Raw genomic sequence first — 26,656 nt, 5'->3', positions numbered from 1 at the left:
AACTTTATTTCTTGGTTTATAATCATTATTAAAGCATTTACTACTAAGTATAAAGATTAGGTTTCTCATAACATCATTCACCAGTCTAAACTATACAACACTTCTTAACATGTCACTGTCCCCTACATAAAGAGTTCCAATTTCTCTATAATTTAGCATTTATTCAAAGCTGAAACTGAACTGTTTATCATGAACATTATCATGCAGAACTTCTCACCTGAGTCTACATTTTTAATCTGATCTTTACTCATCTTGATGAGATACATAAAATAGACTTTGTTTTCTGATAGGTTAGGCTGAGAAAGGAAGACGGTAATAGCATTTTGTGACTCTGGATACAAGATTTTTTTCCCCATGAACTTGACCTACTAAGTGAATGAAATTCCGTTCTGGTCCTGGTCCTCTTCTGATCTCATTCCCAGTAATGTTGCTATCCAGTTTTACTTATACCGACATAAAATATGCTACAGGCTAGAACCTACCAGAACCCAAGGTCCCTGCTCCATTACCTTCATCCATGTAACTGCTCTCCACTGCCACATGGGGAGATCCTTTCAAGAGGCTAGTGGGTTTTATTCAACTTCCTGCACATAGGACTTTAATTTTTTTATGCTGCAGTGCAAACATTTATTCCTTTAGGTCATCCAATTTATCTGTTTTCCCTCTTCCTAAAACTTAGTTTTTCTATACTATGCTTTCATTTATGTATCTGTTATCATTGTAACAATAATATTCCATGTGTTTACTATACTGGGGAAGGAATGCAGTATAGTGAAGAACATAAGCTTTGTCATCAGATGGGCACAGTCCTGCTTCTCTTGAACCATTTTCCACTAGGCATTTTCACTTGTCTTAATACCAGTTTTCCTTCCTCTAAATGGGGATAAACAAAAGCTAATTCTTAACAGTACTATAAATACAAACCCAACTCTAACCATTTTTACCTAAGTTATGGAGGTCCTTTAATGAGTTATTAAAAAAAAATTAAAAAGAGAGGCTTGTCAAAAAGTGCTGCTGAGGGGAATGAAGTGAGGGGAGAGATAAGTAGGGAGGAAGGATAGTAGAATGAATCTGACATTATCACCCTATGTACATATATGACTATACAACTGGTGTGATTCTATGTCATGTACAACCAGAAGAATGAGAGATGATACTTCATTTATGTATGATGTGTCAAAATGCATCCAATTGTCATGTATAACTAATTAGAATAATTTTTTTTAAAAGAAAGTTTTCAAAAAGAAAAAGAAAGTACTTTGGAAAGTGCCTGGCAGAGAATGAGCTTTTAATAAATGTTATGGCTTGTATCACTATATCTAGTGCTACTACTTTCTGTAGTTTAAATCTGCCATGTAATCAATAGCCAAGTCTGATATCTGTTAGAATAACTGCAATCTAACTGAATATAATATTAACTCTTCATTATAAACTAGTTATTCCTCTCCCAAGAGAATTCTCAATGTTTTTGCTCCACCATTTGTTTATGTTGTTTCTCAGTCTGTAATGTCTTCTGATCACTTTTAAATATCAGTTTAAGGAAAATAAAATGAATGAACAGAACACTCCATCGACCACACTGTCCTTGGAAAGACTGCATGGGTTCATATGGGATAGGACCGAGCATAACTTAGAGATTGTAACAGATCAGAGGTAAAGAAGCTATTGTGGAAACACGTTCAAATCAAAGGTGTAGAGGGCTTGGGCTAAGTTCATGGTAATCAAAGTGGAAAGATAAAAGGGTTTGTGAGATATTGGTAATAAGGAATAAATAAAATTGGGAACCAATCACATTTATTTAGTTTAAATTTTCAATCAATTTAAACATGAGTTGAATAAGAATATGTAAATTTCAGGGCTGGGGTTATGGCTCATCTGAGGAGAGCTCATCTCACATGTGCAAGGCCCTGGGTTCGATTCTCAGCACCACATAAAAATAAACAATAAATAAAGTTATAAAAAATAATATTTAAATTTCATAAACAAGCAATATATATACATATATCTTTTATAATCACTGGTTTTAAACACTGGAGACATGTGCCTTGTGTGTATGTGTGCGTTTGTGTGCGTGTGTGTATGTTAGTATGTGTATGCACATGTGTATTAATAATGATGAAAAAAAAAGGATTACCAAAATGTATATTTTTGTATACTTAATTTATACATGAAGTGTTACAAGAGTGAGGAAAAAAATGAATTCCATTACTGGTGAATACATATTACTGCCAATAATAATGTTTTAGGTACTAATTATATTCCAGGTACTACTAAAAATAGATAAGCCACAGAAAGCAAGACACTATATATGCCTGAATTCATTGTATCTATCTACTGCTGGGTTGATAGGGATGAAAAACCTGTAAAATATAATATACTTTTAGGTATGAGCATTAAATATATGGATAAGTACATTGATTGACAGTTGTGAATAGGGTCTTTGCATGTGGATTGCAAATGTGCTCTATATCACCATGCATAAAGAGATATTTAATACTTGTTTACAATATATTAGCAGTAAATATCACATTTTATTTGAAACTCAGTCTGGGCAACCTCATGGTAACTACTGCACTGCGTACAACACGAATATCATCATTACCCACAATAACAATAATATTTTTGGTAGCTACAAGGAGACTCTAAAGGATAAGGGATAAAGGATAAGGTAATTCATATGACACTGAAAGTGCTCGATGTGTATTATGCACTATAAATCTATTATCTTCTTGAATTTTCAAGAAAGCCTTACCAGTTATGTAACCTTATTATTCTTTATATATTAGAGTGAAGAAAACTAAAAAAGAAAGAAAGAAAGAAAATAACAAAATAACAAAATGGAGAAAACAGATTAAATTTTATAATTTACAGTTATGAATAAAATTTGTGAGGTGAATTTCTCACTTTCCTTATTTTTTCCATACAATGAATAATTAATAATGGCCACCCAGAGAAAATAAATCATTAAATATTTTCAGGTTGTGCCCATATTTCATTCATGTACTAGTTTTTTATAATACATTCTGACAGATTATTAATCCTATATAGGAAAAGATAGTATATTTTTCTCTTTAATTCCATTTAATAAACAGCATAAGTCCTGACATACTCAGGGACTCGTCGCAAGAGTCATTTTTCACTTTGGGCTTTCAGTCTGCTTCCACATTCAGCTCCACCCGTTTTCTTTCATCACATCTCTCATTTGGGGATTTCCAATCATGCATAGACTTGGTGGGCAGCAGTTCAATTTCTACCAGTAAAGAAACCAACAAAGCCACACACAGTGGCCCACACCTGTAATCCAGCTCAGGAGGCTAAGGCAGGAGGATCATAGGTTCAAAGCCAGCTCAGCAAAAGCAAAGCACTAAGCAACTCAGTGAGACTCTGTCTCTAAATACAAAATAGGGCTGGGGATGTGGCTCAGTGAGGGAGTGCCCCTGAGTTCAATCCCTGGTACCAAAATGAAACCCACAACATTAGATTTCCCTTCTCATTTCACTAAGACAACACATTTGCCTCTAGTTCCATCACACACACTGTTGCTAGAAACTATGGAGAGAGTAAGATAACCTTCATAGAGAAAGATTGAGAGCCTGACCTAGGAGAGGACATGAAGTCAGTCACTGTAGCAACAATGACAGCTTCCAGAGGGCAAGAACCTCTCAGGTGTGAACTGTGACCTGTTTCCTTCTGCCTGGGCCAATGGCCTAGGCTCCAATTTGAGGATAAGTAATTCAGATTAAATCTAGCTGACCCTGGGAATACATTTTTTTTGTCCCTAAGAAAGGAGACATTGATTAACTGATAATATGAAGGGTAACAGAATATGCTACCCCATAAAGAAGCCCTTTAGCCAAGGGTGCTTGTGAGTTAAAGGCATTTGAAAATCAGCAGGTGCAAGAAGGGCAAGCTGACCACTTCTCTTCTCTTTGAAAGCAGACCACTCCCCACCCCCAACCCAATATGGAAGTGTCCTTCCATCCCAGCAGGAAAAAGGAAAGCAACTTTCCCATCCAGAGACAGGAAGTTGAGGCTAAGAGAATTATAGAAACCAACCTATCCTACTCATTACATTTGTCTTGTATTTTTTTCACAATTTACTGCCATTTGTATTCTCAGCATTTATGTGTTAGCCTATTTTTCTTTGTGTTTTCATTTCCTTATCAGGGCCCTTGAGCCATGTAAAACTTGTGTTCAACAAATTTGTATGCCTTTTTCCTGATAGCCTGTCTTATGTCAATTTAATTTTTAGATCCAGGTGAATGACCTAAGAGGATAGAAGTAAAATTTTTCCCAATTCCAAACCATCAAAGGTTCATGGTTCACACAGTTATATACTGTATCAAATTTCCCTTTGCATTCAAAGTAGGGAATGTTTATGATCCAATATCTTCCCTTTTTAACATTGTTTAGAATAAAAAGAGTGTATTTATTCTCAAGTATTGTTGCCATTGGTATTTGTGTGTCTTCTCATCTTTGGGTGTGGAAACAGAAACCAGAAAAGTGATTCGAAAAACTTAATTCCTGCACATCTATTGTATTGATATTTATTTTATATGAGAATCCCTAAAGTCATTCTTTACTATGCACTTAGTTAAAAAAAAAATCAGAGTAAAGCAGACAAGCACTGCTATAAGCTAAAGAGAACAATACCCATCATTAATCTGTTCAAATTCTGTATCTGAGACATTTTCGATCAATATGTTAAGTTGCTTCCTAGTATTTCCTGTTACTCGTCTATGGCTCTTCCACTGCATTTCTTTGACTAATTTTGATTGCAGTTTGGTTTTGCTTTAATCTACTTTTCACATACTGTTTCAAATTTTTTGCATTTGAATTCAGATTAGTTGAGTGCTAAGGCCACATGAGAATCAATATCTAATATATTTCTGAATGCAGTCCTCAGCATTTTTATCTTGAATTAAAACAACTCGACGTGTTCACAGTACCACCTTTAATCAAGTGTAACCATAAACTACAAAGAATTGAAAATGAAATGAGTCTAAGACATTTCACACTCCAAGCAGTCAGATGATAATAAGTTTCCACCTGTTAACATATTAATAGCAGTGTTAAAGAGCACAATGTGCCGGAGGTATTACAAGCCTGTGCAATTTTACATGTGTCAAGAAACGGTTTGCTTGTTAGCAACTGGTTATAGTATCAAAGCAGAATGAATTCCATGGGGAATGCTGGTTGTGTGATTAAAAAAAAAATAAAAAAGGAAATCTCGGTTTCTTGGGTTATTTAAAATAACCCGTGGAAAGCCCTGGATAATACAGCAAGAAGGACATGACTCTGGAGGGTATTAGATGACCTACAGGAATAGATCGCTTCCATCCCTAATGTCTGTGATTAATATGTCATAATTTTGAAAGGTGCACTCAGGAAGAGATGCTGAGCAGTAATACAAAGAGACAAGGCATGGCACAGAGGAGGGGCATCCAGTACCCGTGACTGAGGTAATAAAGTCAGGTAAAGCATATGGTTAGACCTTCTCAGGAGCATCTGGGGCTTGTTCAAAAACTATGTTTATAAGGGTTACTTTCTTCTCATCAGTGATTTTTTTTTTATGTTGGGTAAATTAAAGAGTGTTTTAGTATAAAACTGAAAGTCTGAATATACAAGAAAATAAAGCAGGATAAACACATTTAGAAAGTGCCAGTATGCCCAGGAAGGGTTTTTATGTTTGGAGAAATGAAAACAAAACACCCACAAAAAGCTCCTCACTGGGTTCTCAATTAATACCTAACTTAATTCCTAGAATAATTGTTCCTGTTTGTTATCTGCTTTTCTAGACATAACATTAAGAAAACCAGGGCTGGTGTAGCTGAGTGGTAGAGCACTTGTCTAGCACGTTTGAGGCACTGAGTTCAATCCTCAGCACCACATGAAAATGAATTTTAAAAAGGTGTTGGGTCCAGCTACAACTAAATAAAAATAAAATTAAATTAAAAAAGGAAATCCTATTTTTCCATATGTAACTGGGTGGGAAAAAAGTTTCAGAAGTAAATCTTTTGAAGTCTTTTTAAGATCCAGTAGAGAAGATCCCAAAAAAGAAAAAATTTCCAAGAAGAGGAAAGCATTCATGAGGGGAAAATCAAGTTATTTAAAAAAAAAAAACTTACATAAAAATCCTGACAATTGAATTCAGCACTTTGTTTCAACGTTTTCTTTTACATAATCTCATGTTTGCCAGATAGTCTTACACACGTCTTCCCTCAGTGAACCCTAAGAATAATATCAATGCCAAACAGTTCACAATTCATAAATGCTAATCTATTTGCTGATCATCTTGTTGATTTTTCATTTGGTCTATCATGTAGTTTCTAATTAATATACAAGATGGCATTTCTTGGCCAAGGAGAAATGGAGCTGCTTATGTATTATGGCCATGGTTTTTTGTAGTTGTTTTATTTTTGTTATGTTTGGTCTTTCAAGATAATATAAAATTGCATAAAATCGTGGTATGAGTAAGATAATGCAAGTATAAATTTGCATAGTAAACAGTAAAGAAAATGTTATTAAAAGTAATCATGGCTTCCTTAAAAGCAGTAAGGTGCCCTTAACCAGCCTCCTGTTGTGATACAAGACGGAATCTAAACTCTTCTGAACCCATAGGAGGCAGTCCACAAAGCCCACAGGGAGAACCTTCCCAGCAGCCAGATAATCAAGGAGGCCTCAGAACACCATTATGCTCACCACACGCAGGGAAGATCCATATAGAAGCATTTTGATTATTTATTTAGCATACCAGGTTTCACATTTTAGATTGGGAAGAACTAATAGAAGCATGCTGATAGCATGCCTGCTACAGAATAGGAAAAATTTGTAGTTTGCGTCTCCTACTGAGCAAAAACAGAAAGCATGTTCTCCAATCAGTGGCAAACAGTTCACATAAAGCCACATGTACAAAATGGACACTAATATATATATTTTACAAACAAGATTACAAGTATAGCACAATACCTGTACAATTTTAAGAACAAAAGCTCAGTGATCATAAAGGTGACCATACCTAAATTAATTATTGAAATCATAAGCCTTCTCAAAATGTATTCCACTGGATATGTTTGGGTAGCTGATGTTTGAAAAGCAAAAATGGTCCCAAATGCAGGTTAAAAATGGGAAGTTTAGCTTGCTTTTATGAATGTACAATGAACTATGTTACCTCACTAAAGACTCAACTGATTTAAAATGAGAGAACATGGGGACCATACTATTAATACTTTTTGAAACAATATTTCCTCAAACAAATCTGAAGAGCTCTGTCTAATCAATTACAGAACAAAAGGTGTATCGGTTCAGACTTAGAATTGGTCTTTTTGTGTCACCAAGAGAAGAAAAGGGGAAACTTTAATATTTTTCAATATGTTTGAAAGTTTCTAAAATAAGTTAAAAAAACCTTACTATGCTTATATTTAAATTTATTTCATAAATCACTAATTCTTAGTGGTTATATGTATGTCTGAATGTGTGCATGTGCTTTCTCTGGGGATTGAATCCATAAATATACATTATAGGCAAGTCTTCTATCACTGAGCTACATCTCGAGCCCATAAATCAATTTTTCTAAAACAAGCTTAACAAATCTATACATGTCACCGATTTATCTCTTACTTTATTTTATCAACCTGAAAAACTAATGTCAAAACAATGGATATGACACAGATTAAACATATCATTCTAACTATTTGGAACTAAAAGAAAAAAAATATTCAAATTGATCTCTCTCCTGAGGAATTTTTCCTCCCACCAGATAAAGAGCCTCTGGCAAAGTTATTTATTTTTTTTAACAAAAAATCATAGCATTTGGAGTTATTGCAAATGCATTCTGTCCAAACCACTGTAATAATCTGTAATTGGTGTCTGTGATTCTTTTCCATACAAAACATGAGTGCATTTTAAATCTAACTTATGTCATCTGAATGCTTTCGTATTATTTTGTGAATACAATTCAAAATTGCTACATGTCCTAAAGGATTCTTTGCAAATTGGTCCATACTAACTTCTTAGGTTTTGTATTCTAACAGTCTCCTCTTAGAGTTTTTAGATTCAGAAACACTGGCCTCATGATGTGTCTTCAGAAACACCTGGCTTAGTAGGGTTTGCACACCTCTTATCCTGTTCCAGGAAAGCTCTTCTCCAGAACTTGGTGTAACTAGTTTCTTTTAGGACAGGGTTCTGCTCATGCAACCCTCTCATCTAGAAGAGGAACCTCTTAACCACAGCATCTAAAAAAGTTGACCTGTAGGCATACCATTATATAGGAATTTATCACAGTATTTGGCATTGTAAGAATAATCTTAGTTATTCACTTTTCCTCTTTCCACTAGAGTATGAACTCTATGAGAGATGACTTTCTGTCCTTTTTGCAACATTACCTCTAATATCGAGGAAAGCATCTGGCCCATAAAATAAACTAAAAAAGTACTTTCAAAATGAATAAACAATCAATTTATATATGATAAAATCAATTTATATTTGGACTAGTTTAATACCAGTTAACCCCAAAGAACAATTGTATTCTTTAAGTCACATAAATATTTCCAATAGAAGTTTATATAATTTGATGGTCCTAATAAAAATCCAATTTGTTTCTTAATCAGTTTTATTTGCAAGTATTGTTTCCTACTAATGGAATGCAATATAATTAATGAAGTATGCAATTTTTAAATTAGAACTATGATTTGGAAATCAAAATTTGTGTTGTTGGAGTAGATATATTACTATTCATATGTGTAATAGAAACATATATGTGTGTGTATATATATATGTAATATTATATTTATATTACATATATATGTGTATATATAGTGGATTTATCAATTGTATGGCAATAGGACACTGAACTTGCAGGATTCCTATAAAAGGTTGTGCTCATGGTGATCTAGCAAATCCTCATTGTATGGCATTGCCAATGAATGATACATTTTTATGTTAAATATTTAGCTCCTGGTTAAAAATTTAAAAATTACCCCTGTGTATCATGTTCTAATTATATAACACTCCTTTCTTAATATGGAATATGCTTATTTTATGTCAGTGCCAACCACTAATATTCTGTGGTTTAAACATCTGGTTTTCAAAGATAAAGCAATTGTGGATAGTGATATAAATAAACAAATGTAATAATAATAATAAGCCATTCACATTATTTATAATCATGTTAAAGTATAAGTTGCCATAAATAAAATTTTCAGAATATTGCAGACCTATTTATACAGCAATATCTTTCCTTTGAGATTCTTCCTGTGTTGGCTAACATGTACAATTTAAAATAACTGTTACCAAATGACTTTAAAGGAAGAAAATAATATTTTGCATGGATCCTCACACTTTAGAAAACTCCCTACTTTTTTTTCTGGGTGACTGAAATATCATGAATTTCAATAGATTTGTTCACTGCACTTCAAATAACTAAGGACTTTAGTACACCATAAATGATTCTGTTAATGGAACTTGAGCCACCTGAGAGTGGTAATCATAAAAAATGTTTTGAAGTTATCATCCATTACATTTTTTATAAGCTTATAATAGATCAAGTTAACTGGATGTGGCATCCTCTACCACATCTTGAAAAATGATACTTTATCTAGGAATTGGATATTGATCCTTCTTTCAATACAGACTAATGACTCTTATGAACCTAAAGTATAGTTATAGCACACATACCTCTCAAATCCAGGCAAAACTAAACCTGTATTTGCTATTTTTAAGCAAAACTATGCTTTTATTAATAATCCACTAGTGGAATTTTCATAATGGTATAGGAGCTGAAAGAATATTGTGAATTGCAAAATGCATAATCAATTAAGCATTGTTGTCTCTGTTTCCAAATTGATTTAAAACCCCTAAATTTACTTTAAAAATGATAGGTACAGCTACATATTTCAAATTTATCCCCCATTTTTTTTGTAGTTGCAGATGGACAGCATGCCTTTATTTATTTTTGTATGTAGTGATAAGGATTAAACCCAGTGCCTCACACATGGTAGGCAAGTGCTTTGCCACTGAGCCACAGTCACAGCACTTAAACTTGCTGATTTTTAAAACCAAACACTGTAGTCATAAAAATTCCTTGGAAGATAATACAGGTGCTTGTAACTAAATACAGACATTATGAAAATATATAAATTAAGTACAATCAAGTTTGAGATTTGTTTTTGCTTTTTCCCCGCAGACAACACAAATTTAACTCAAGCTCTCTTTCCTTAAGGTGCAAAAGTGTTTGTTTAAAAAAATCATTTTACTATGAATATTAAGAGTCTAAAAATAATAATTGAATGCTACTTGATCTTTTTCTATTGACACCTCAAGCAGAAAAACACAATTTTAAAAAAGAATCAAAGAAAGTAACTTTTTGTAGAACACCTTTCATACAATTAATTACCAAGCCCTTGGAAATGATTGGGAAAAAAATGGGATTTTTTTCTTTCTTTTATGGGCGGGGGATTTGCTTTTCTGGCTACCTTCACACCACTACCTTTCCAAACTTCCTGAAGTTCAAGCTATTTTTTAAAACTCTATATTATACAATCACATAGATAAAAAGAAGTTTCATAAATCAGAAATGATTAACATGACACATTATAAAGAGATCACCCTGAGATAATCACAGCCAAGATACCTGCTGTTCAGAGAATCCCCTCCTCTTTCCTACTCCATCTCTTCTCAGGCCTGATACTATATCTTCTTAAACAATATACTGCTTTGAATTTAATTTTCTTGATCCCCCTTTTATAATTCTGCTAGCTTAATCTAAAAATATACACGCTTTAAATGATATTATTTTTGTTCTGAACTCTAAAACATTTTTATCGGACTCCTATGTATGTCACATGGAGAGATAATTCATCAATATTTGCTACAATAGGGTATTCTATGTATATAGCATGTAATATTTCAACCAGAAAGGTTGCTGAAAATTTTATTAATTCTAAAAGAATACTTGTAAAATTTTTAATTTCTTAGAACACATGTATATCCTTGAAGAAATGAAGGTTGCTATATTTTCCGTAATGCTTATTCACAAATTGTAATTTTTATTTTAATATTTTGCTTGACTGAACTCTCCAGAACTTTCAGAAGACAATTAGGTGGCAGGAATTAATGCCAGTCCTCCTTTTAGCTTTATCTTGAATTATATTATATATATATATAATATATATTAATATATATTAATATTTATATTAAATATATAATAATTCAGTATGGAATAATACTATATATATATATGTATGCAGTATTATTCCATACTGAAATATTAAATATAGTGTGTTCTGATTTGTTTGTAGATATATATTTTTATTTTTAAATGATTAAGGAAATATCCTTTTTATATTTTATTGTTCTCTTCCCTTTTTATTGTGAACAGTCTATATTTAACCAGTGTTTTTTTTTTAGCTAATTTGAAGTTCCTTCTTTATCATGTGATATTACCATTTTGTCAAATGATAAATGAATCACTAATTCTCCAAGTGAGCACAAATGCCTGAAATGAGTATAATTTATTTTTTACAAATAAGACTTTCTCTATTTCACTTAATAGTTTTGTATGCAGGAATTTAATTGAAAATGACATAACAATAGTCATTTCTTATCCACTCCTTGCTATGTTGTAGTGTTTAGTCAAAGTTGCGGGAATTAAGTATTCCATCTTTATTTCTTTCATATGGAACAGTTTGTGAAGCACCACTGGTTTCTTGGCATCTATTTAGAGATAGATGGGTAATCATCAAAATTAGATTTGAATCTTTCATATGTGAAAATTGGAAAAACATTTAATTTCTGTAATAAGTATAATAACATTAAGGTATTTTATTTCTATTTTTGAGAATTCTGGAAAGTTGTTTATTTCTATAAACTTTGAAATAGTTTTCACTCAAATTCTCATTTTAGCATAAGTTTGCTTATAACTTATATATTGTTAATGACTATCCTAGTGTACTGTAGGTAATGTTTTCCATTTCACTTCTAAAATTTTTGTCATCTCTTATTTTGTTCATTTATAAATGACTTATTATGTCTATTAATATATTTGATGAATTTTAGAAAGGATATGAATAGATTTTGTTCCTTCTAGTTTGACTCTGTTTTAAGTTAGATAATCTATATAACTTATGGTACTATTGATATTTTATTTTATGTTGAGTTACATTTTACATTCTATTTTTCTTGCCTATTCTGCTCCTTTTATCTTTGGCTACTTACCTTTTTTGTAATCACCAAAAAATACAAAGAAAAAATGTTATTCAATTTTTTGCTTTGATATTTTAGAACAAGTGTACTCTTACTATTTTCTTTTAGTGGGTAATCAAAAGAATCATAATAGTCTTGGTTTTGTCTCATGGGCTCTTGAATCTTCCTGGTTTTTGCTCCCTGTGATCACATCCTAGTTTGCTAAATTTAAAAAGAAAATGACTGAAGAAATATTTTGAGATTAATTAATGTGTTACCTTTATCCAAAGGTGATTGTTTCTATTTGTTTTCTTGCTATTGCAAGATATTTGGGAAAATCAGAAACCCAGAATTCTTATTATTTTTGTAAGTGTTTGAGAATTTTCAAATTACCAACATGGCATGAAGCTAGAAAGCAATACTTTTGAGGGTGGGTGCTTTGCCTTTAAGCGTAAGGCCCTCTGTAGCTTCATTGCAAGATTTGTTCAACAGAGCTAGGGAAGTTTTCTGGAAGTTTTCAAAAAAAAAACTCAGCTCAGCTTTCAGCCACCTCTTATGCATTGGCAAATGTCTTTAGAAAATTTCTGGAATGTTGAAAAAATAATTTATGGTTTTGGTATTTTTAACAAGAAATTCTTGTGGCATTTTCATTATCTTCAATGAGAAGATAAACTACCTAATTCACCTTTACTGGAAGAGAGAGCTCTTGTGTCTGAGGTGTTCTTATGATATATATAATTTGAAAATATATTTTAGCATTAAGATTTTTCTGTTATTTCTTTCTAAATAATGTTTTTTTCCTTCTCCTCCTCCTAGTGTAACTTAGAATTAATTTGCATTAGTAAAATCCTGCAATTACTTTTTTATGAGCCTGGTTTAATATGCCATGATGCTTTTTTATACCACTCAAAATTCTCAGAAAATATAATGATTACATTTTGGCTGTAACTCCCTTATTCTCTCAGTCATTTACAGAGTTGGTAGTTGGGCAACTGGCAATCTGGGACTGTTCTTTGCACCAAGCAATAGCTCTTTGACAGAGGTACTCACAATTTTTAAAGCATTTATTTTATCTATTCAAAGAATCAGTAGATATCCAAAAATTATGGAAAACCACGTCCCTTAAATGTGTGGTACACATAGCAATTTTCTCTCCAGTGCCCAGTATAAGACAGTATGCTCTAAACCATTTTCTTTCTCTGATTAAAGTGTGGCTCACAAAGAAACTAAACATAACTTACAATTTTCCAAGCAGTCCGTTATGTAGCATTTGTAGTTGCTAAAAAATGTTCATATCAAAACATTTAACATTGTGATTTCTCATTTGATAATATGTATCTCCTATACTGAAAGCATATCCTAATGATTATAAAATTAAACCTCAGATAGTAAAAATAATTAACTTGACTTCTTCAATGAGATATATAAATATTTAACATAACTCTAATTTTTATTTTCAAATACATCAGAAACCTGAAGTATTATGGAGCATAATACCATGTTCCTACAACTAAGTACAAATAAATATTGTTATTAGACTATATATACTTTTTTAAACTTAAAAAAAGGAATAAAAATTTATAGGAAAGTTAGAGTTCAATTTCTTTCTTACCCATAATTTCATTAAAATTCACCTGTTCCCTAACCACAAGTAATGAATTTGCCATATGTTCTTCTAGTTTTGTTTTTTACAAATGTAAATGTTGTTATATTTATTATTGTTATGTTTTTATATTCATGATCTCATTTCACAACTTAGTTTTTCCACTTGTTTTTTGATACATTCTCCATGTAAACATATCAAATCACTGCCAAAAAAATAAGTTTTAGGGGCTTAGAAATAAATAGAAAAAATTCAACTTTTACCACTCCTCCTAATAAATGAATTTAATGTTGCTGTTAAAATCATGTTATAAAAATTTTAAAGACTTCATGTGTAGAGACAATAAAACATGCAAACACTGAAAAATGTGATCTTAGTGACAAGTAAGTGTTTAATAAATTTTATTCCCAGACCATTGCTTGATACATAGTCAACTTCTCAAAAACATACCTATTTAGACAATTTTTAAAGAATATCAGAGTTAAAAACAAAATAGACAGGAAAAGGTTGCCAAAAGGGAAATCCTGCATTCTTCCAAAACTCTGTTTAATTTTTTTTGGGGGAAATGAATAACTAAAGTAGACTCATAGATTTTTCAGTATAATGTAAAAGGCAAAATAAATATCGTACTCTAATACAAAATTTTCCAAGTGTTAGTAACAGACAACAGTAATTTCACAATAATTTATAGATAAATGATTTATTTAAACTATGAGGATAATCTACATTTGATTTTCTGGACTGAAATCCTTTCAGGTAAGCCCTATAAATATGTGTGTCTACATAGAGAGTGTTATTTGAGGAGTTTAGATAAAATCGCATTTACAGAAAATGCCAATGGAAAAATTAACTTACAGAGAAGTAGTACACGTTTGTTCAATGAGGTTTACAACTACATAGAGAAAGAACAGGAAGTAGTTTAGCAGGTTTTTCAAAATCTTCACATGGAAACATCATATTAGAGTTTCCAAAAAAAGTGTGATTTCTTGTATTTAATACTTTTGAACTTAGAACCCATACTCAGTGTAGTTTTAATTTGCTTTTCCCTAATTGCTAATGATGTGGAACATTTTCTTATATATTTCTTGGCCATTTATATTTCTTCTCATTTGAGTCTCAATGCCAGACATTGAGAATATAAACAATAATAAATGCTTAAAAGGATATGAGAAACAGGAACACATTTTCAGTATAGGAGGAATGGTCAATTAGTACAACTACTATGGAAATCAGTATGGAAATTCCTCAGAATATGAGGAAAGGAACTACCACATTATCCAGCTATACCACCCCTTGGTATTTATCCTAAGGAATTAAAGTCAGCATACTGTAATAATACAAACATACCCATGTTTATAGCAGCACAATTACTAATAGCCAAACCATGGAACCAACCTAGCTGTCTATCAGTAGATGAATGGATGAAATCAACAGATAAATGGATAAAGAAAAGACAAATTCAGCTATAAAGAAGAATTAAATAATATCATTTGCAGGAAAATGGATGGAAGTCAAGAATGTTAAGCAAAATAAGCCAAACTCAAGAAAATCTAGGTTGTATGTTTTTTCTCATATGTGGAAAGTAGAGAGGAAAAAGAGAAGTGGGTGTATATGTCTGGAGTTTGGGGAGCATCTCATGAAATTTAAATGGAGATCAATAGAGTAAAGGAAAAGGATCAGGGTGTGGGAGATATATTAAAATTATATGTATACATATTACATGCATATTACTGTTATGTGTAATTTAAATATGTGTGTACGTATATTTCTGATAGTAATAAAAGAAAACAAAGTGTAAGAATCATTCTAAGTATAGTTGATGCTGATATTTTCAAGTACAAAAAACCTCTTCAAATCAAAGAGTTGTAATCATAAATAAATAAAATATATATATATATATATATATATTCATGAAAATAAAGTAACTGGGTTTGAAATTGCATTGTACTTTAAATGACTTATTTTATTCACAAAGGAATATTTCTTTTAGTGCTGAAATCTGTTCTATATTATGAAGTGATAAATATTTTTATCTTTATCAATTCTGTATTAAAATAAATTATTTAACAAAATTATATGGTAGGTTAAAGTGTAGCTTAACTAATTTTCAGACCTACATACTAAGTTGATTTTACTTACAAATATGGAAATAAGCAGTGATATATTTCAAATTCATCCCAGAGGCTATTTTAAACTCATTTAAAATACAGTTTTTGTATTCCATGTCATGGTACAAACAAAATTACATTTAATATTATTGAAGATGCTTCTTGTTTAATGATGCTGTTATACAATAATATTCTATTATGCCATCAGTATAAAAGATTCCATTATGTTGGTATAATTGTCATCAATTATACATTGTAAAATGCAAATATGTTACTAATTGAAATTACTTAGTATAGCTAAAGCTTTACTAAGGTGTGTATTTTGTTGAAGATATGGAAAAAATAAAACATTTAGTTCCTTTAATGACGCATTTTATGATTTCTGGGCACATGTCAATAACCAATGTGCCAAGGAATAGTATGACACATTATTAGTTTTTTGATGTTCTTCATTCTTCAATTAGAGTCAACTAAAATTATTCATATCATTCAGTTATTTATTCTTCCCTCAAATTAATTTTAATATTTTTGATAAACTGGAAAAAAACATGTTTTGATTCAATAGTTGTAATTACAATGGAAACTCTTAATGTTCAGTTCAAGAAGATAACCAACATAATGTACTGCATGAGATGGGAATGGCAAAGTAAGCTTAGAAAAATCTCTTCTATGAATTTGCTCAGAGCAACAGGAAAATGCTCAAATTGAGTTTTCAAAATTCTGGAAACAAGCTTAAGAAGTACAAAAATCCTGGAGTCCTGACTCAAGAAATGAACTGAATATTGGCATTGACAGTGAGCTTTGTGGCATTTTAACTTGCCCTATTTCCATTCCCGTTTTGTTTATTGTAGGCTTGTAATCCAGTAGCCTGGAAGCTACTGATGGGGACACAGTGCAGGCTAAGAGTTCCTCCAATGCCTTCTTCTCAATGAATGGTCTTTATATAAGCTTTCTGGACTCCTTGGAAGGGCCCCCTTGCAAATACTTCCTTATTTGATCTAATTCAGATCAGCTACTGTGAGAGTGAGATCACTGGTCGCTTCCAGGGACTTTTGGCAAAAATCATCAAAGGCAGTTCATTGCTTAACACAGCAGTTGCTTAAGGTGCCTAGAATCGGATCAAAAATTAAACAAACAAACAAAAAATGTTTTTAAAAGCTGAAAACCAAGAGGTCAATAGGTTCATTAAAAATTTGTAAGGCATTTCATGCTTCTGCAAATGCCACACACAAGACTCTGCAAGCCTGAGTAGGAGAGCTCTTTCTAAAATAGACTTGGGAAGACCCTAAATTCTCACCTTCAGCTGTCCTTGAGACTGCACATGTAGGACTTGGAGAATAAGCAGAGTTTTAAAAGGTCTGCCTAAGCTCCTACGAGCATTGATAAACCATTAGCTACATTAAGCAGACAAAAAGAAAGACTGATGTATTAATATCAAAGATGACAGAAGAGAATTATTGTCAACTTGGCAGAAATAAAAAGATTATAGGGGAATCTCTCATATGAACAGTTTTTTGCCAACAAATAACCTACATAAAATGAATGTGATGAGATAGGGTATCTGAAAGGAACTATAACAAAGAAAGTGATTCAACAGTAATGAAAAAATTTCCACCTGGCTTCAATGTTGACTTCAATCAAATATTTATAGAAGAATTAACACTATTTTCCCACAAACACCTCAAAAAATTGAAGTGAACAATTCTCAGCTACTATGAGACAAGTATTACCTTGATACCAAAATCAGACAAAGTCATCCAAGAAGCAAAGAAAGAAACGACAGACAAATATCCTTTACTGCTTACAGACACAAATATTCTTAACAAAATACTAGTCCACCAAATCCAGCAATATATAAAGAATTACACTTATTGCCTTGTGGGATTTTTGTCAGTAATGTAGGCTTCTTCTATGTATCAAGGCAACACACCCTATTATTAGTATAAAGACAAAAACCACATAATAATCCCAGGAGATGCAAAAGAAACATTTTACAATATCCATCATCCTTTCATGTTAAACACTCAGCAAAGTTGAAATACAAAAGAACTTTATCAACTTAATAAAAAGATACGTACAAAATAATAAAAAAAAACTAGACCTAACATCATATTTAATGATAACAGACTAAAGCTTGTGCTTCAGGATTAGGACTGTTCATCCTCATATTGGAGGTTCCAGCCGGGACAACTGAAAACCATTCAGAAAAAGAAATAGAACTCTTCCAGAAAAAAAGAAAAAGAAATATATTGTCTGTATTTAGATGACTGCAGATGCAGCTCAGTGGTTAAGTGCCCCTTGGTTAAATTCCCAGTATCCCCCTCAAAAACCAAAAAACTCTTGGAGCTAATGGAAGAGGTAGGCCCCCTTAGAAAGACACAAAATTAATATAGAAAGATTATTTTTATCTCTAAAACTAGCAATAACCAGATATACAGGTATTTGAAAGAACAAAATAAAAATAGGAATAAAAATAACAAGAAGCAGATGAATATTAACTAAAAGAATCTAAATAGGTGAATGATCCCAAATTTCACATTTTAGAAATTTTAATATTGTGATGAAGATAATACTCCTTCTATCAGGCTGTGGATTCAATAAAATCCCTATCAAAATTCCAGCTATCCTTTTCTCTTTCAGAACTTGAAAAACTAAGCCTGAAAATTCATTGAAAATGTTTACCAGAGTCAAAACAATCTTGACAGAGTAAAACTGGAGTACTCAAAATTACCTATTTCAAAATTCACTGCAAAGCTATCGTAATCAAACTGCTGGTACTTATACAAGTGCACAACCATGAATCAATGAAATAGAATTAGGAATCCAGAAATCAGCCATTATGTGCATAGTCAATTGATTTTTTTCAACAAAGGGAGCCAAGACAATTCAATGTGGAAGGGATAGTCTCGTCAGCAAATGTTGCCAGGACAGAGACACCCATCCACAGAACAGTGACAGTGACCACCAGCTAACATACTATACAACAAGCACAATAGATTGCACCCATAAATGCAAGAGCTGTAACTACTTTTCTTAGCTCAAACCTTTGTGATTTTGTGCAACGGTTTTTAACACAAAAGCACAAATGACACAAGAAAACAGATAAATTGAACATCATAAATAAAACAAATGTATGCTGCAAAAGACAGCATCAGGAAAGAGAAAATGCAATCCATTGATAGAGTTTAGGATACAATACTCCCCAAATATTTCAAATGGAATAAGTTAGAGAACCCAGCCGCAGAAGGGAATGTCTCTAACCTTCCCATAATCCCTCAGCTGTGAACCAGTTCTTAAAATTTAGGAAGGATTTTCTGACCTTTCCCTAAAGAAGGTCAAATAACTCCCATGTGAGAGGTGCCTTCCAAATATCTGGAGGAAGGGAGCGCCCTTATCCCTAAAGATGAAGACAGTGAATGGATCTGAACAAACAGGCAAAATCAAACACCTCTGCTCATTACCCTCAGATCATCTATGTCCTGTCATATTTCTGAACTTGTCATCAAACCTACTATTAAAAACAAATAAAAAGGAAAAACAACAACATGTCTAACTCTCTGTGATCACATTTTCTTCTGAATACTCCTGGGGAAGGGACTTATAGAAATATGGTTGTTCAAATTTTAGGAACAGAAATCAGAACACAGGTAAGGAAGGATAACAAGAGAAAAAAGAAGAAGAAAAAATATTTTCATTTCCAGTAGGTCCTTTCTTTTATATTTTATTGATAATGTATTAGGTAACAGCATTTCATCCAATATTACCAATTAAGAAGTATCAGAATATATTTTAAAATATCATTCTAGGACCTCTCACATCCTTTAAATCAATGTAAATGATGGCATAGTATCAACCATTTTTTTAAATTCAAACCTTTGTTGAGCAACTAGTTAAGTATAAGATTCCATATTTGATTCTACCAGTAAACCACATTTAGTTAAAACTAAACTTTTATTTATTTTTTTAAATTAATTAAGCATTCACAAGCTGAAGTAAATTACTTTCCTTAATATTTTGTTCTTACACATATAAAACCTTTAAAAAAATAATTAAATACACTTAGAGAAGATTTCTATGTTCAAAACACTGTTCACTTTTCTAATGAAAAAAAAATGAAGACATAATTGATGTAATTAAAAAGAAACAGTGACCCGAATGAGGTGCTACACACCTGAAATCCTAGCTACTCAGGAGGTTGAGGCGAAAAGATCCCAAGTTCAAGGCCAACCTGTGCATCTTAGCAGGACCCTGTCTCAAAATCAAAAGGGCTGGGGGTATAGCTCAGTGAAAGAGCACTCTGTGTCAATCCCTAATACTGCAAAAAAAATTAATAATAATAATAATAATAATTAAAATAAACTGAATAAATCATATGCATTCTAATATGATCACAAACTATTTTACACGCACAAACACACATCTTCACAGCTAAATATGGAATCATGCCATCACTAGTGTGGTTAATTGTTAATCGTTAGATATTAACGGAGGAAAATGTAATAAGAAGAGAATGTCAGTGAGGAGGAATTTCATCCTTTTTTCTGTATATTTTTCCATGGTTTGAATTTTTGCAACAAGGATGATTGACTGATTAATTTAGAAGAGTACGACTTTCTCTTCTCTGTAATTACAAATCATGGAGAGTTAGTAGGGTAAAAAGCATCACAATTACAGCTGTGCTCCATTTTTCTCCTAGCGCTCTGTACAAGATGAATGGCAGGTGGGGGAGGAAAAGCTGCAAAGCAACCCAAGTAAATGCTCTTGATCCAAAGTGTGAATAGTGAGACTGAAAGAAAGTTGGATATACATGCACCAAAGATGGATTTTAATCAATCACTGTGACTAAAGGGATGTGTGAGGTGACAGGAAAAGGAAAACTGAATCTAAGTATGTTTTTAAACATGAATGATCAAGAAGACAATGATAATTTTAATTCATAAACAAAAAGGAAGATAGTGAAAAATAATTAGAAAGCTTTGTTATTAAAATTGTGTAAGAGTATGTAATGTTTGGAGGAGAGAGTTCAGAAAGGGTAGGAACTTTTTGATTTCTTTAAATTGAGTTATAAGATGTCAAGACAAAAAGACGAGAAATAAAAGAGAAAAAGGATAGTCATCCTTTGAGACAATGATGCCTACATATCATCTGTTAACGTCAGTTCTCTGTAGTACATTTAGAAGTGAAGATACAAAGAATTCACATGTAAATAGGTATATAGTTTCTGTGACAGCTCCTAGTTTTATGGGATACTTGCATTTATATGTTTCTTTTACACCTTGTGTTGCAATGGCAAATGAAAGAAATACAGGACACATTAACTTACACACTATACTCACATGCTCATGTAGCTGTGTGCAGAAAGAGCAGTTTGTAATAAAACTGACAGCTCTGAAGTCGTGAAGAGTTTTCTCTTTCTAACTGAATTTATATGCATAGAGTTGATATTTCAGATGTTATTTTTGTGGTGAGATCGTCTTTTGGGACTTCAACTACTGGGGATAAAAGGAATATGATGTTGATAGAATTCAAAATGCTGTTTGAAGAGGCAAGCAAAAGTGGATCTCTCTTATTACCTTCAGAAAAATTGTGGAAAATAGCAATCTTATGTCAATTATATTAAATATACTTATTTTTATATTTTCAGCACAGGGCTTTGAAATTTTAACAAGATTGATATGTAAATGATAAGTTATCATGATATGATTTTAATAGCACCAACACATCAGAAAAAGATAATTACCATCTTACACTTTCAACCATCCTTGGAAAACTTAAAATATGCAGTTGGGTTTAGGCATTTGGTAGTTGTCTAATACAGAACATATTTAAATACAAATGCTTTCTAAATACAAATCATTGACACAATGATTCACAAACAAATATTCTGATTTCCAAAATTCTACTATACATGCATGCAACAACATCTATACATAAAAATCGAGCAATTGATTTAAATTCACCTATCAAATAGCAACAATGAACTACTAAACATAATAATAAATATTCAGATCACACAATACCTGGGGTTAAAAAGAATGTGTATATCTAATTTTAACACAAATTTGCTACCCTCTTAGCAATGTATCCATAATAATCTGTCCCATGCTGGTTTCTACAGTAATGACATATCTGTATGTAAGTCCAGTTCATCTTAGTAGTAGTTAGTAAAGAAATGGCCATTATCTGTCAGACAAAATAAGCAAGATATTAGGAAAACATTAAGTAAGATATAAATGTTAAGCACTTCCTGGGGATCTAAGCATATGGTTCTGCACTTTGCCTTAGTAAAGGCTACATTCACTGAACAATTGTTTGTTGACTTTCTACTCTAAGTGGACATCAATCTACACCCTGGAGAGCAGACAAGGTACTCTGCACAAATGTGTCTCTAATATATCAGGTCATACAATTATTTAGACAAATAGTCAATTAATTTCATCTAATGATAGAGGTACCATGAAGAAAAGATTGTGTTGTAAGCACATGTTCAAGGGTGATGTGTAGGACAGAGGCAACATTTGAGCTTCCTTTAATGACAAGTAGCTGCCAGTCGTGTAAAAATAGAGTTGAGACAAGCAATTTGTAAACATCTTGAGATAGCAATGAGCTTAGCATGGTCATTAGAAAGAAAGGACTGTATTATGTAATACAATGAGAGAGAAAAAGTCGAAAGAGATGAGAGGTAGGTAGGTCAGGGCTCCTTTTTATAGTTTGAAATAATTAAGCTTTGGAAACTTCAATAAGTTCTAGTGTGAGGTACTATGATTACCACAGGAATATAATTAATATTCTCAGAAATATTTTAATAAAGTTTGGAGAATGTCAGAGCAAAGCTTTCAAATTTTCTCAAAGCTAGTAAATCCTTGAATTTCAAACACGTTTATATGAAACTAAGTAAATAATGTACATGTTGAAACATTAGCTAAAATATAGAGTTACTAAAACGCAACTTTTAGTACTGGCAGGCTTATGCTTCTAAGTTATTCCTTTACTTCATTACTGTCAATTATTGATAAAATTGCATTAACTCATCATGATCTTTTCCCTAACATGCTCAAATATTATTTTGCATTGTTATCTCTTATTATTCAAATCTCTTTGTTTCTTATTTGAAATTTTTGGTCAATTTTGCTAAATTATATAAGAGGGATGGCTGAAAAACATGATATGCTTTCTTCTTTTCCAGATCACTTTTCTATATCTCCTGTCAGATGATAGAGCCTGTCCCAGTTTCAGGAGGAAAAGACTCAAAGTGGAATTTTATCCTAACATTTTAAGCTTCAGGAAAGTAAAAGAAACTGTGAAGTCAACAGATGAAGCCTGGAGTGGGCTTGTAAGGTGTACAGATAACTCCAAAGGTGAAGCATTGTCCCTGTTGCATGAGATAACCATCTGCACCAATCAATGAAGCAAAGCCAAACCTCAACAGCTGAAGTATTCTGAAAAGCCTCAAAGGGAATCATTCTTCATTATCTCTCACACATTCTTCTTCCCCTCTCTGTGCACATACTTCCTAACTTACCTAAGATTTATGTGGCCCAATGTTACAGTTTAAAAATCACTAAGGCTGTTGCTTTTGCATACATGAAAGTTAACTCATTATGTACAAGTGTTATTTAAAGATGTGCTCAGTGTTGTCCTCAGATTCTCACCTTGAATGTGCTTGTGAAGTAGTGAGATCTCCATTCCATTAGAAAAACAACATATTTGACATTATAATTTATTATATATATATATATATATATACTATTTTTTCAAGTATTGAGCACTGAAAGGGAGCATTTAGAAAAATAATTTTATACACATACTGATATCAATTTTAAATTGATTTTTTTCCAGTTCGGTGGGGTACATAACAAAAGGATATGTAACAATTTGTAAGATATTTTAGAGATGATATATGAGTGTATATATAATTTTACTGATAGTATATAAACTATCAATACATATATAATATATATTATACTCAAATGCATTCTTAGATGTATTTATATATGAGCAAATTTAAATAGTTCAAGATATGTAACTTTACAGAATAGGTCTTTAATGACTATTATATTCAGATCTGAATAGGGTTGGGAATATAGCTCTGAAATATTTCCCCAAAGTGCACATGTTAGAGGTTTTCCTCCAAGAATGATGATATTAGGAGATTAGGTAGACATTTTAAGAGGTGGGACCTAACATATTGGCACAAGAATCAACTTCTCTAACAAGACTCCCAACATACAAGAAATAAACCCAAAGATCAATAAGTGGGATGACATTAAATTAAAAAGCTTCTGTACAGCAAAGGAAACAATTAAAAGCCTGAAGAGACAGTTTACTGAATACAAGAAAAGCTTTGCCACCAGCTCCTCAGATAGGGCATTAATATCCAGAACATGCAAAGAACTCAAAAACTTTAACACCACAACAACCAATAGCTCAATTAATAAATTGGCAGAAGAATTAAAATGACACTTCTCAAAAGAAAAAGACTTTAATGTCCAACAAATATATTTTGAAAATGTTCAACATCCCTTGCATTTGGGGAAATGAAAATAAAAAAAATATATTGATATTTCCTCTTGCTCTACTCAGAATGGCAATTATCAAGAATAAAAAAAATAAGTGTTGACCAGGATGTGCGGGAAAGGTACATTCATACATTGTCAGTAGGATGGTAAATTAGTGCAACCACTCTGGAAAAGAATATGAAGATTCCTCAAAAAACTCAGAATACAACCCTCTTCAGATCCAACTATCCCACTCCTGGGTATGTATTCCAAATATCAAAAGTCAGCCAACTACAGAGATAAACTTCAATGTTGATAGCAGCACAATTCACAAGAGGCAAGTTGTGTCACCAAACTAGGTCCCTTTCAACAGACAAATGAATAAGAAAATGCAGTATGAGAAATTTCATCAAAATAGAAAAAGATCAGTAGAGTAGAGCAAGGGGATTGAGAGGAGAAAGGAGGGATGGGATAAGAGAAGAACAGTAGAATGAATCTGACCTAAATTTCCTATATGCATATATATGAACATACCACAGTGAATCTCAAAATGTGTATTGAAATAGCACTAATTAAAATTTTTTAAAAAATCTATAATCAAATAGAAAGATTAGTAGAGGGAAGGGTACAGGGGAGGTTGGAGGAGAGGAAAAAAAGAAAATACTGGGAACTAAAGTGAAGAAACAAGCTGTATACGGGGTAAAATGGGAGTTCATAACCCACTTAAATCAAAATGTGAAATATGATATATCAAGAACTATGTAATGTTTTGAACAACCAACAAAAAAAATAAAAAAAATAATAAAAAAAGAAAATTATATATTATACTTTTATAATTATGTCAAACTGAATTCTAATGTAATGTATGACAGAAAAGAACAAAAAATAAGAAATCTAAAATAAATTCAAGAATAAACTGAAGAAATAAAAGTAGGTATCTCACCTCTTAGATACTAATGTTAAGACTCAAGTTGGATTAAACAGTTATTAAGCAACTTTCTTTGTGTAGGCTCACAAAGAAAAATCAGGCTAAGAGATAAATATAGATGATCTATATGGTTCAGTCCCCTGCATCTGAATATGTCTTACAACTGAAATATTTTTTACTTAATAATAAAATCATGCCTAAGGGGAAAGAAAAAAGAGGTAGGTCCTAGTGGAAGGTGGTTAAGTCATTGGAGATGTGCCCTTGAAGGGCGTATTGGGATGCAGAACATCTTCCTTTCATTCTGACCAAGATGTGTACAGACTGCCTCTGCTATACACTACCCCACCCTGGGATCTACTGCCTCAACACAGGCCCGTAAGCAATGGGGCCACCTGACCCTGACTGTAACCACCCCAACTGTAAGTGAAGTTGATTACCTCAGGTATTATGGCAACTGAACACTAACACAACATCTTCAAAATAGTGAAATCCATCATGAACACTAACGGCTTTCTGAAGTGTTTTAAGAGAAAAGGTCCAAGATAAAGTGGAAAGAGGAAGAGAAAGGGATTTTAGATGAAGAAGATAAAGCATGAAATATGTAACACAGAGCCCATTTGGCTGCAGCAATTTTCCAAAAACTGGTGGAAACTGTCCTGCCAAAGAGGAAGCCTTGTCCTCAGGCTGCCTTCTTGTGAGCAGCGGCTTCTTGAAGTTCTCCTCTCTTGGTACAGGGACCATGTACCTCCAAGGCCTCTCTTGTTCTTGCTGAGCATGCACCTCGTCACTCACAATCCCTGCTCTCTCCCTTGACACCTGCACAACTCTGTCTCTCTGTCTTCTACAGGCATTTATTTATTTCACTGGATTCTTGAAAAATCACTCATTATCCATCTTCCATTTTTCTATCCAGTCTCTTTGTCCAAGGTTGACTACAGTTTTCAACTCTCACCTTTAAATATTCATGTAGAAAAGTCTGCCATCTACAGTTACTGAAAGATCATAACTGAATCAATTTACTTCTTCAAACCTTAAGAGACTTCTTAATTCATATCAAGTAAAATGGCCAGGTCCTGTGGCACATGCCTATAATTCCAGTGACACAGGAGTCTGAGGCAAGAGGATTGAAAATTTGAGGTCAGCCTGGGCAACTTAGCTACATTTTTTTCTTAAAAAAAATAATAGCACCCCTGGCTTCAATCCCCAGTACCAAACAAAACAAGGCCATATTAAGTAAAACCAGCCACTACTCCAAACTACCATATCTACAGGCATTTTCTTAAATTTACTAAGTGCAAGAATTAGACATCATTTCTTAATTGTTTCCTATCACAGATCA

The 26,656-nt window shown here is 32.5% G+C and overlaps 1 long non-coding RNA gene across 1 annotated transcript in view; it reads right to left on the bottom strand.

Moving 5' to 3' along the window:
- LOC120885575 (uncharacterized) overlaps positions 1 to 26,656 on the bottom strand; it is a 458,357-nt gene that overhangs the window by 106,075 nt on the left and 325,626 nt on the right. The window lies entirely within an intron of this gene.

Source organism: Ictidomys tridecemlineatus, chromosome 1 (genome assembly GCF_052094955.1).
Source record: "Ictidomys tridecemlineatus isolate mIctTri1 chromosome 1, mIctTri1.hap1, whole genome shotgun sequence".
NCBI lineage: Eukaryota > Metazoa > Chordata > Mammalia > Rodentia > Sciuridae > Ictidomys > Ictidomys tridecemlineatus.
The sequence above is the reverse complement of the archived record's forward strand: the minus strand, read 5'-3'. Positions and strand labels throughout refer to the sequence as shown.